The sequence below is a fragment of the Molothrus aeneus genome, chromosome 13 (assembly GCF_037042795.1).
Source record: "Molothrus aeneus isolate 106 chromosome 13, BPBGC_Maene_1.0, whole genome shotgun sequence".
Lineage (NCBI taxonomy): Eukaryota > Metazoa > Chordata > Aves > Passeriformes > Icteridae > Molothrus > Molothrus aeneus.
The window spans coordinates 8,903,565-8,917,621 of record NC_089658.1 but is presented as its reverse complement, the minus strand read 5'-3'; positions in this window follow the sequence as shown (position 1 = coordinate 8,917,621).

Here is a 14,057-nt window from a genome sequence, read left to right as displayed (position 1 = left end):
CTACAGGTATAGGTGAAACAAGATGAAAGAAGAGAGACCAATCATTCCATCTCATCCCATGATGGCAGATGAGAAAGAAGAAAATCACCATACACCCAAAGGCATAGAGCTTATCAGCACAGAAACAAAGAATGGTTTGGGCCGAAAAGCACCTTTAAAAGTCACCTAACACAGCCCCCTGTGCAGTGAGCAGGCACACCTTCAAACAGGCCCAGTTCCTGAGAGCCCCATCCAGCCTGGCCTTGGATGTTTCCAGGGATGGAGCACCTCTCACCTCTCTGGGCAACCCATGTCAGTGTTTCACCACACTTACTGCAAAATATTTCTTCCTTCTATCAAGTCTAAACCTACTCTAAGATAGTCTCAGGAATAATTACAAAACCAAATGAGCAAACACTTGCTGAAAAATCATTTGAGGCTTTGGGCCTTGGCAAACTATTCTGAAGGTATCACAAAGTCCTCCATAAATGTGAATAGCCTTTCTGATGTCAGTGAGGGTGACAAGAATGATTGCTTCCCCCAAAATATCTACACCAAGCAGGACATTCCTGGGTGTGGAAATGCCCTGGCCAGCTGGGGTCAGCTGTCCTGGCTGTGCTCCCTCTGAGCTCCTTGTGCCCCTGCTCAGTGCCAGGGCACGAGGCTCTGACCAGCCCCTGGCTGCAGGTGACCCTGCTCAGCCCCAGCCAAGGTGTCACTGTGCTCTCAGCATTGCTCCCACAACCCCAAAGTGCAGCACTGCACCAGCTGCCAGGAAAACAAATCATTTTATCCCAGTCAAAACCAGGAGACTCTGCAGTTGATGTCCCAGCTTAGCACAGAAGTGCATATTTGAGTTTTGCTTATAGTATTACTCTTGTAAAGGAGAAAGAAGAGGAAGAAATAAGACCTTGCATAGAATTTCCCAGAAGACTTATCTTAAGCAGGCTTAGTTTATAATTCATAGGCATAAGAAAATGAGTAAGAATCTATCACACCAGCAAGCAAAACTTTCTGTCCAAGAACAAATAGAACTGCACCCCAGAGACCATACAGCACAACTAACAGCAATTCTTCATTTTTATTGTCCATTTCAAAGTGCAATGATTGAGTAAAAAAAAAAGTATAATAATTATGAGCTACAATTTGGAGAATAACAAAAGCAACATAGCACTCTTAGCACTCCTGCTTTCCCATCTGCCTAATTCTGCAAGTTTTTCTCTCCATTACAATCAAAAAGCAACTGAACAATGTTCATTTAAAAAATGGGCCATTGGACCAGCCTATCCAAGGCTGCAGTCAGGAACCTGCTGGGATGGCAGAGTGGCAGAGTTCTTCCCCAGGCCCCAACATATACCAGGGGTTTATGGCAGTGTGTGCAGACCTGCCCTTGGCTTGCTATGACACACAGTTACACCTCTGGTGAGAAACTGCCCCATTTTTGAAAGTCATGAATCAGCTGACAGCACAATTTTGTGGCAAAGAGGTCCCCAAGACTGCACTGAAAGTCCTTTAGCTACTCCAGTGGCAGGGGCAGCTGATTGACTGGGCTGTGGACTTTGCTGTCCCTGCCTTCTACTGAGTGTTCCCCCAGCCCATATGAACAGCAGCTCATTCAAATGTCTCCATGTTACCCTCTGCTGCTGCCTGACAGTCCTGTGGCTCCTTCTGGATCTCTTGTCCCTGTGTAACACAGCTGAGATTTTGGTTCCTCCATACAGCGTTTCTTACCAGCTGCAATGCACTTCATGCTCAATGCCTCTGTTCCTTCACAGTGACAAAAACCAATGGTCCCAATGGTGATCACAAAGCAGAATGGAGGCTTTGGAGTGCTGTTGGCAAATTCTAGAAACCTTACAGCTATTTTATTACCAAAAAAGCAGAAAAATTTGCTCAGTAGCAATTTAAACCCATGTGAGGAAAGTGTTATCCCCTGGATCCATCATTTTCTCAGTTAGGTAGAATGCCAGCAAGCAGCACTTCAATTATTTCCTGGCATTTCAGAGCCTGTGTCTCTAAAGCACATCCTAACACGACTGTGCATCATAACTGACAGGCCATACAAAGGTCACAGAAATCTGTCCAAGTAACATTGGAACCAAATAGAAGCTACCAATATGCAAACTGCAGAGGCAACACCATGTTTTTCTTTTTAGATTTCCAGCTTTGCAGAGCTGAAATAAATTCCCAGGAAATAAAACATAGCATTCCCACAAGAGGTATTTTTGTATCCAAATTACTCACTATGTGTATAATAAAAAATATTCCTTGATTATCCTCAAGCTGACAATGTATTCAGATGGTGTCACACTTAACTAATGCTCCCACTGATGTTTTACTTTGTAGAAGTTGTTATTACTAAAATCTCATCTATTTTGGCAGCTGCCCCAGTGATAAAGCACATTGGAGATTGGAACATTATTTCACTTGGGTAGATAATGCTGGAAGAAGGACCAAGGTGCTGCTCTTATGAGACAGTTAAACTGCCTCTGCTCATGCCATGACAAGATCAGACAGATTATATTCTTTATGAATGCTATCAGAAAGAAGATAATCTCTTTTCCTGAACTAGTTAAAGTGAAAAAATGATCTTTTAAAGCTTTCATAACCTGCCATGATAAGTGACAGATTTTATTGGATCTCCCTTTTTCTCAAGAAATACACCAGAGGTTTGATATATTCAATTTTACCATTCCAAAGCTACTATACATTCCAAACCTACAAAGTAGAAGGGGAAGATCATTCTTTGGAGTCCCAAACTGATGAAGAGTTAAGGCTTTTCAGCAAATTTCTTGTGCTTTCCATTGCCACAGCTGACACTGGTAAGTGCTGCAGCCATATGTTGAGCATGGATGTGCTCAGGAAGGGAGCCCCAGGCAGGGCTCTAAGTGCCCTTTCTCCTCACCCCTGCTCCCACTGCCCAAACCATGGCACGCACCAGCAGCTGAGCAGAGCTGCTCCATGCAAATCACAGTTACACTTTAATACTGGCACTGAACCCAACATTGCTCCTACAGCAAAGAATTAGCTTAAAAATATTAAAAGGCTTCTGATTACATGCAAAAAGAGGCTTGATTTTGAAATTCATATTAGGTCCTGGCATATTCATTTTCAGAGAAACTGGAGCATGTAGGTTTGAAATATCTTGCAGCAGTTGTAGGTCAGGCACAATAGCAGATTTAGTGATCCAGACCACACTAAGTTCTGTGATCAACCTCACCCCACAGAATTAATTCAGGCTTCTATCAGGCACACACACCAGAATGCCTCCTACTCCATTTCTGCACATACATTCCACACAGATTATGGCATATTGGATACAGGCTTGCTTTTCAAGGAAAAAAATTACTGAAAGAAGATAAAAATACAAGGGAAATACTATAATTCTCATGATTTTGCATCAGAGGAGGTGTGGGAAAGACGGAGTAATACCCCAACCCCTTAAATCTTGTATGGTGCTTTTCAGTGGCACAAATACATAAAGCTCCTCGAGGAACCAGCCACAAATACCTTAAAAATTACTTCTCATTTCAGGAAATTCCTACTTAGTACAGAGCTGCAAGAATAAGCAAATCTATGCAGAGGAAAGAATATGCCAGCTGGTACTTTGGAATATCTGGCCTTATTATAAATCATAAATTAGGACTCAGTGAAAAGTGTTTCTTAATAGGTAGGTCAAGTTGGTGTTTGAAGTTCAAAATAAAACCCATAAATATCTGCAAGGGCTGCAGCACAAAGAGTACTATTCAGTGGCATCAGCAGAATGCCTCATTGTCTTTGAATGCACATTCAATAAATTGGAGGAAGATGCCTTCAAGATGTTTCATCAGGGCACTGGCAGCTAAAGACTATTTTCCCAGAAAACTGCTCAGAATTCCTCCAACACACATTAGAAAAAAAAATCAAAGCTGCACCATAGACAAAGATGACTTAGGGAGCAAAGAAAGAGAACAATTCAGACACCATGGCTACAACAACCCATTCATAATCCAAATTATGGGAGTAAAAGCAACTGATCAAAACACATGACAAATAGGAAGTGACTTAAAAGATCTATCAATCTTTGTACCACCACGGAAATCTGAAAACAATGAGAAGAACTGTAGAAATCCAGAGAGCTATCCTTGGAAATAGTCCCTGTTTTTGCAGAGAGCCCTGCAGTTCAGTAAGGAAGCAAAGGACCAGGACACTGCTCAACTACCCTGAAACACAGTCAGGAATTAAATATTAAATATTCAGTATCAAATCATCAAAATTATGTTATGTCCATGTTGAGATACAAAACAAAGAATGTTTTTTGGTAAAGGTATTCCAACAACACATTAAAAAACTGGAGTTTGCATGCAGGAAACTCTCTTAAACCATCCACTCTTAAGAGGTCCAAGGAACAAGAGTGGATGTCTCTGTGGCCCAGGTATAACAGACTGGGAGAAATAAAACAGCTGGATATAAAAGAGAGCAGAATTAAGATTGCCTCTCTGCTTCCAAAACCTGACTCCACATCATTGCACTGAGCAGGCAGCCACCACCTTACAGCCACTGCTGCCCAGAGCTTTAGCCAGCTCTCAATCCACTCTCTGCAGCTCTTGGCAATTTGCAGCCAGGAATCATTGAATACAAGCAGTATTCCAGCTTTATTCTCCTCAACTTTTTTTCATTCATATTTACCACTGTGATTCACAGAGGATTAAATATAATTTTGCCTACTTTAGCACTTTTAAGACATTAATTTGATAGATAACTATGCACACCATAAATATACATTTTAAGACTATTTATAAAGCCAAGAGAAAGAAATAGCACTATATAACAGCACTGTTTAATATGTCATACAGAAGATATTTCAAATAATGAATTTGCCACTGGTATCTTCGACTTTCAGAAAACTGAACACAGTCATAGCCGCAAACACAGCTGAAAAATAAATGGACCAACCTCACTGGGATAATTTATAAATGGAGAACAGCAGTGTCATCTCAGAACACTCAAAAGAAAACTGCTCTGTATTAGGTAGATTTTTATAGGCACTGTATGCCAACTCATGTCAAAACCACAGGACATATTCTTGGAGGTCTTGATAGGAAAAACCATTGCAATTTTAAAGACACAGAGAGGTAACAAAGACAATTAAACAGTAAAACCATGCATTAGAGTGACAGAAAAACCAGCTCTATTAAAGCAATTTAAATCCATCTGCCATTTTCACCTTTAAAATCTAGCAATAATCTAGAATTGGATCTTTTTCAGTTAGAAGAGTTAAAGTTTCCATCAATAACCAAATAATTGCCAACTATCTATTCACCCAAAATCAGGATAAAAATCATATACACTGGATTAACTAAAGAGGAACCTTTAATGAGTTTATCCCTGACACCTCAGTGCCTCTTACAGACAGATTTGGGATCTTGGTGAGCAGACACAGACCTGAGAGTCACTCCTAGAAATGACTGATTTTCCTCTACTACTGACAAAGCAGGGCCAAAAGACAGGTTTAGGCCTAAATGTCTAGAGTTAAGGAAAATTAATCACATTCACAGAAGTGTTACCACCCAGGGAAAGCCTGATACTAAAACAAACCTTATTCAGACACATTTCCTAAGAGACTCTCTCTATTCCAGTGATTCCATAATCTCAAGACATAACAGAAAAGAGAACCAAGGTAAGAAACAGGAGGTAAAATATACATTTTCATTATTAGATTAGACTTGAAATATGGTTTTCTAAATACAAATTATCTAGAAGTACAATTTTCAGAAAAGCTGCCCATACAATAATAGAAGGCACAGACATAAAACTGTATTTTGAGTATTTTGCCCCATTCAGGGAGAAGTGTGGAAGGCTCTTGGGTTTTTCCAGCTGAAGGAAGGGGTGCATTCCCTTCCCCCAAGCACCCTTGTTTCAGAGCTGTGTATGCCTTGATTTGCAGAGCAGAAAATGTGCAAGTCTGTGCAGATCTGGAAACGGCACATGGCTGTGACACAACATCCAGATTGTTCTGGGAGCACAGGATGGAGGGGGCACTCTGGCAGAATACTCAGTTCCCTTGCAGGCACTGGAGCTGCAGCCCACGTCAGGCAGCAATTTGGCTCATTCCCTGTCTGGGAAGAAGCCTCTCAGACTGTCTGGATCTGTGTTTCTTGTCTCCACAGGGAAAGATCTGAAGATACCACAAAAGGACTAGAAATACCACAACTCAAAAAAAATATTAATAATCTTCTAAACAAGCAGCTCAAGTCAGAGAGACTTTTGAGAAAAGAGTAATTGTATCAGATTTTTGAACATGAATGGCTGGATGCCACAGCACTGCATTCCCAGCCCACTTTCTGTGAGTGCAGGGGTCCTCTGTAAGGAGTAGGTTGGATGGAATAATGACATAGATGGGCACAACATTTAGTGTATGCAGTGTGTTTGGGATCCCTATGTATAGCTTGTAACTAATGTTTGGGTAGGTTTAATATCAATGCAATTAAACATGATAATGCATTTCTTCAGGTGGGAAAGCTGGAAATCTTAAGCTGCTAGGTAGAGGAAGTGCAGCAGTGAGGAAGAACTGCAGCATTTCTCCAGCCAAAAGGAAAAAAAACCCAAAAACACAAACAGGAAAACATCCTTCTAGAGTGACTCACCACATTGTATTACTCTTCAGTAGAGATGAGATGCAGACTGATTGTGGGTTAATCCTCAAAATTTTATTTTAATATTCTACTTTTGATGTTATTTGGATTCTGATAAGTGTCCTTGCATAGCTAAGAGCAGAGGGAATTATCACAGGCAGAAACTGAAGTAACACAACCATTCTGCTGCCAAGGTATTTCCTTTATAGTTAGCTTAGCTAATACTGAGAGTACTGCCCTGTGCAGCGCTGGTTTGAGACTATTTACAAAGGCTCAATTCAGAATCCCTAATAATTCTGAACATTTCAGGTATTAAAATTGACTGGATTCCACCAAACACTGAAGAGGATTTTGCACCATTTTCCTTATGCTGCTGTCTTAGACATAATCTTCAGCAAATAGGCGTCTTCAGGTGAATAAATTTCAGTACTGCTTCCTCAGCTTGAGTTTATCTTGCTACAAGTAGGATTTTAGAAAATACATTGTGTTTTACTCTTGTGCACACCCCAGTAACTGTGAGCAATTTTGCAATGGACAAGTAAACATTTCACTGTATGGCTGGCTGATAAATGTAATTACAGATAATGCTTACCTGTGCAGGTTATGATACTTTCAGCTTTGTTTGCATTTCAGAACTTATCAGAAATGACCTGGACTAAGCATACTTACATACAGTTTTAAAGATAATTTTTGAGATCACAGCATTTCCCATACATTCTGGGTCATGAATTCTGGGCTCACAACCAAAGAGCAATTTTGGCTGTTTTGCTACACAGCCACAGGTAACTCTTTGCCCACAGCTTCCTCTGCAGATGGTTACAATTGTCACACTGTGTTGTGCAGCATGAAAATATAGTATTCCATTAAACTCTTACATGAGAGAACCTAAACATAAAACACATGTTTCTACAAAACTGACTTGCAGCTTTTACAAGGTGGAGCCATAATAATACAGGAGGTTAAAAGAATATTTTTCAACACAGAGGGAATTATCTTAAAGGAGCTTTTTCAACCTGAAATTCTACACAGCTTGAAGTTGCATTCATTAATGGTTATGGAAAGTTTTTCCTCCATAGACCATTTCAAAATATGTTACTTGTATTTAACAAAACAGTATAAATTTAAAAAACACAACACTTTATGAGAATCTGATGAGCCCCAAAATACTTCATAACTTGGTCTGACATACAGGCAGAATGATATCATCCCAAAACACTGAAAAATCATTTTGTATAAACCACAAGCCCAGTGCACAGAAAATGTTTTTGGAAACCTGCTGTGCCTACAAGCAGCACACTCTGCATTGTGCAAAGCAGGTGCAGAGAGGCCTCTCTGGAGCCTCTTCACTTCAGAGACTGTGCAGCCAAAGCTGCCTTAACAGAGAAATTGATATCACTAACAGCACTTGAAGAAGCAGATGAGAGGATTTGGAACAGAAGTAGTGAACAGAATTTTAACCTGATGGCCTCATACCTTCTTTCCAAGATAAACTTTAGTACTGCATCCAGTGCTTTAATTCTACTGAGAAAATGCCTGCAGCACTTCAGCACTGCAGATGCTCTTGTTCTCCAAGCAGGACTGCTTTGGCTGGGAGGGTTGGCTATACTTCCATTTCAGCAAAAGTTTAGCATGTTTGTTTTGGACTTCCCATGGAAAGTATCCCCACTTGTTAAATAAAAGGATGCCTGAATCATCCCAATATATCCAAGTGAGCCTTAAAAAGAATTTGATGTGATACAATGATAGTGGATTCAGGTTCCCACTGTAACTGTCAAATAACAGAAATTTGCTCAGAAAAAGTAAATGGACACTGAGCATTTTCTAAATGTGGCACCAGTAGATGGTAAGTGGGGGGAAAAACAGGGGAAGTATTTGCAAGTTTACAAGTTTGTGTCACCTTTATTGCAGACATAATAGAACACTGCATGAGACTTGCACAGACATCCCTGTGACAGCTGAGCTTTAAAAAAACAAGGAGAAAAAAGAGTATTTAACTGACAAAGAATCCTGTAACAATCTGAAGACTCATCCTGAACTGCTCTGAACATCTTGCACATTTTTCCATGACAAGAGAACAGATTGTCTCTCAAAGCACCTTTCTCCACTCTCCAAAGTGTTGCTCTCAAATTATTCTGATGCCCACGGACAAAGACAGAAAATCTAAGACAGTCCTCACGAGTTCTTGCACATCAAGGACAAAAATCATCACACACCTCTTTCTTTTTCTCACCAGCTGAAATGCCAGTTCAGGAGAAGGAATAAAATGAAAACAAGTTGACCAGCTAACAAGCTGAAAGTGTAGATGCTCAGGCACTTAATAGAGTTAGTTTTAGAAAGTGCATGCATGACCTGTTCCTATAATTCACCATTACAGCTGCCTCTGCCTGTGACAAGAACACACTGTCCCCTTCTTTAAAATAGGTGGTGCTTCTTGAATTAACAAGTGTGGTCAACAATAGTCTCAAGATTTGAACTTATGTAGGCAGACTAATAGGAGAAAAATATCCATACTGTTAACTCTTTCCACTTTGGCTTTCATTTGGAGATTTTACTGCTATTCTATCAACCTGATATGGACAAAACAAGAAGAGTGATTTTTGGGGGGAATGTGAGAGATGCACTTGACTGCTTAAGAAAATTATGTGTTTGGCCCTAAAGGAGGCAAAGGCCTGACCCAGAGCTGGGCCAGAAACCCCTCCAGGACATCCCCAGAGGAGGAGGAGGACCCTGAGAGCAGCAGTGCACAGGAGTCCCTTATGTAATCACTGTGAGCCAAACACTTCACTCCATAAACCTGGGAGCCTTTGTGAGCTGCCTCTGGGCCCTCCCTGCTGGGCTGCAGGGCAGAGATGTCCCCTCCAGCTTCCCAGGAGGCCCCTCAGGACAGAGAGACCTTCTGCTAATGACAGAGCTTTGGGTGAGTCCAACCCAAGCTTCCTCTAAATTGCCCCTGGACTGCACTCCAGGTGACTCTCCCCTTGAGCAGGGACACCTCTCAAGGTTTGAGGTTCCTCACCTAAGACTAGGAGATTCTTCCTTGCAAATTGGATGCGAAAATGACCCTCAAAAACCAGCTGAACCAGCCCCTGGCTTCTGTGCACCTCCTCACTTAGGGATTATTCAGGGAAAGGGTGGTTGCAATAAAGCCCAGAGCCCACAAACCTCACATGAGACCCGTTTTGAAGAAAATCAAATCTCATGTACAGGAATTAGGGAGCTGCATTCAGTCATACTGAAAACTGACCATTTTGCCTGTATTTGTTCCAGATCAAAGAAATCACTGAAGAGATCTTTTTGAGTGTTCAAGGCCACATGGAACATCTTTTATAAAGCTCCTTACATCAACAACATTTACAATCAAAAAGAAACCCACCAAAACCATAAACACCAAACCCCAAGTACTCAAAGGTGGAGTCTGAAGACTTGTACCTGTCTCCAGGCAGTAGAGGCAGAAAGATTTCAAGAGGCTCTTATGGATTGTTTTGTACCTGACAATATAATGAGTTTCTAAAGCTTTTCTTTCCTTCCAGAATAAGAGCTAATGTTCTTTTTTGAAACTTTGCTGACCATGACACTCTAGATGTTGAGCACCCACGCTTCCCAACACACCCTAAAGTTTGGGAGTTTGGACAATAAGCCAGAAAGAGAATTGTGAAGATTTGTGAAATAGAATTGCCAAATCAAGCAGTATAGACCCTCTGAAGCTGGACATGAAAGAAAAAATGTGGGCAGTATAGATGGGTTCAACCAATTACATTGATATGAGAGTACTTCTGTGATCTTTTTAAAGTGGCATTATCTAGGGCAGCCAAACTTCAGTTTGCATTAAAAAATTCTGCTGTGAGACCAAAAAAGTCCATCCCTGCAATAAATATAATGTTAGAAAGGCCAAACAAGACAGCTCCTCACAAGACACTGCACAGAAAAAAATCACATACAAAATGTGAAATGAGTGATTTCCAATATTCTGTTACTAAATCCCTCAAAATACACCTGCCTATGTATTCAAAATACACCTGCCTGTGTGCACACTGTTCTTTGAAAGGGTGCATTTATGACAATGACCAGGAACAGCCATGGAGGGGACATGAACAGGTTCCAGGGTGCAGGGGATGCTGCCAAATGAAGGAGCTGTTTAGAAGCAGCACCCAGGCACCCCCCAAGGTAGTACTGGAAATGTGGCTGGAAATGAAGGCAAGGGCTAAAATCTGATTGCCTGCAAGCACTCTGCAGCATTTTGTGCTTTGCTAGTTCTTTAACAACAGTAGACTGAAACAGACTCAAAATCTGCAAGCAGTTCACTGACACAATTTTAAAGAATTGTTAAATTTTTATACACACAGGATATATTTGTTGGACAATTTTCCTCCCCAGTGAGAGAACCTGACAGGCTGAACATCACCTGTTCCCCTGGCTGATACACACCTAAATTAGAAAGTAGCACTGGAAATGTTTGAAGACAGGCACTTGCAGTAGTCTCAGCTCTCTCAGTACTTGATAATTGACTTGTTAAGGGTAACAGGAAAAAAGCACATATGGGAAGTTAAAAGAAAAAGAAAGAATAAAATGGCTGGTTAAATTATAGCAATGCCTTTCTTTAAGTGCCTAGGAAAGACAGGCAGTCATAATTGCAAACACAGGGATCTCTAAGAGTGCCACTTTAGGTTCCTTTACTTTTATATAGGGAAGGAAAGGCATAGAGAGTTTAACCATTGTCCCATGGTTAAACTGCCCACCTGGCATCTGATTCTGTCCAATATCCAGGATGGAGCAACAATCTCCATGGATCTCCAGCAGGACCTTGTGCTGACAGCTCTGTTCACACAGATGTCTCACCTCCCTCTTTCTTTGCTAAGACAACACCAGGGACAGGTTCAGCAGGGGCTGTGCACCCTTGGGGCAAAGCAAGCATTTCCCTCACACCTTTGAAACTGCATTGAAACCACCAGGACATAAAAAGAATTAAGATCTGATGCCATCTCACCAGTTTCATAATGCTAGTTCTTACACCAGTGATTTCATTGCCACTGATTTAATGTAATTTTCTTTCTAGCTAGATACTAGGGGAGAATCAAGCCCTTGTGACTAAAGCCCAACTCCTATCATGTTATCATAGGAGGCACAGGGCCCTTAGAAGGTTACATACCCTTCTTTAGCTATGAAGAGCATTTTGCATCATTTTCCTCAACAGCCTATTGTGAAATATTTAGAACAAAAAAAATCCTTCTTTATTTTTGTTTAATGGTATAAAACCCAACTTTGTTAATTGAGTGAATGCCTACTCAGGCTCTAAAGAATTTGTAGTATTCAACATAGACCTTTGTAGTGAACAACAAGTCCAATCATTCTGGATGCATTATGCAAAGTTCCAGGAATTCTTTGGCATGAGAGAAAGATACATTTTGTCTGGTATATGGAAATATTATTTGATTTAAAGTTGTATTCCACAGAAGTCAGTCTTGACAAAACCTAGTTTAAATATAAACAGTCACTTTCATGCTATTTTACCCTTTTGAGACTACTTCATGACCATCCATATCAGCTTCCTACCCCTGAATTCATACACAAATTCCTTGTATCAGTAAGTAGGTACATAGTGCTCTCAGAAGAAGGAGCTCCAACAAAAACTTTAACAGATTTTTTCATTTTTAGACATGTACTTTTGGTTAAATAAATTATCATGGAGCAAGAAATAAAAATGTGCTTGTGTGAGAAACTGGCCATTCTTGGTCTCCCTTAAACTTCAAGCAACACTTGCTGACCAAGAAAAAAATTTAATTTGTTTCACATTCCTTATATTAACTTCGTATTTCACTAATCTCATCATTCTGATGGGCTTTTAAAAATGAGTAATCAAGTAGTTTCTTTTGTGCATGTATAATAAAGAATATCTAAGGATTTAGGTGCTTCCAAATATAGCTAATATTTGTTTTAATTTTGATTTATCACTAATGAAAGCATTAGTGATAGATTGAAATTACAAGTTTGAAATTAGTGATAGATTGAAATTAAAACTTAAAATTGCCTTTAAGAGCTCTTTCACCAATAGCCAAGTTACTCTCTAATGCTAAAGCCTGACCCATCACCAATAAAACAAAACCAAAACATCATTAGTGAGGGGTGGCTGCTCCCCACAGCACCGGGAGTGTCAGAACCTCCCTTTGCCTCCTTCCTCCACAGAACACAAGAGCAATGATGTGTTTGCAGGGGCAACAAGGACCAAGCCTGGCTTCTGAAAAAACACAGAACATAAAGGAAAAACACAACCAGAAAACCAGCACAGAAAGTTCAACACAAGCTGCTGTTCTTCTCAGCAGCTGAAACCACAACCACACTAAATGCCACAAACCAGTTCCAAGTCATGGGGAAGAGCTGGAAACTTTCTATCACTGCTTTCTTGTACAAGGCTTTCTTAATTTGGTGTCTCTGAAACCATTATCCATCTGCTTCAGAACTGATCACTTATATTAGCTTGCCCACATTAACAATCTATAAGAAATACATCATGCAATGGACCAAAACCAGCCCCAAACCTCAGCTCCTCCAGAATGTAAATATACTTTACTCTACAAGCAGTAAGAACATACAGTTGGCTTTTAAAAGGAAAAAAAAAACCCACCAAAACAACAACAAAAACCAACCAAAAAACAACAACAAACCACAAGCTAATGCATCACTTTCCTCTAAACTTTCAGAAAGGCCCAAAAGAAATTACAACCAGCTGTTGTGTCTTTTTGAAATAAAACAAAGTAATTTTAACACTTTCAGAATATCAGACACTATGCCACAGGTTGTAACCACTGTTGTGTCCATCTCTAAACACTGAACACAGTAGAACTGAAGTTCTGCCTGCTTTTGCTTGTAAACAAGTCTCTGCATAATAAATAGACATGGAAGGGTATGTACACATGGAAAAAGAAGAGTTCAGTTGTCTGATTGAAATTGTTTGTTTCTGGTTATCTAATCTGAGTCTCTTCCACAGGGTTGCAGTAATGCCACAAGAATTTGTGCATTAATTCAGCCCTTATTCTCCCCAAACTGTCTGCATTATTTATTTATTTACTTTAAGAAAGGCTTCTCAAAAGAGATTTTCCATTCAAAAAAATTCTAGGTCTCTTTCATCCTTCCCTGAGTTAAAAAGATTCCATCACTGGAACTCTTGTACAAAACCCTTAAACACCTTCTGTTCCAAGTGAGATCACAGTTCTTTAAGTGTAAGACCCCTTTCCCCATCAGATGAGTTTTCTTATTACAGGAATGCCAATGCTAAAGCTTTGAGTGAATTCAAAAGTAATTTTCTTTCTTCAAAAGAAGAATAAAAACATTTTATGAGAATCTTTTACACTTGTGACCTGACAGTGGAAGACAGGGATGCCCAGTGTCTTACTGCCACAGGATATTACACAGCCTTGCTGGAAACAGAATCGAGTCATTGAATTTTCCCAACTAGAGACTACTAAGAAA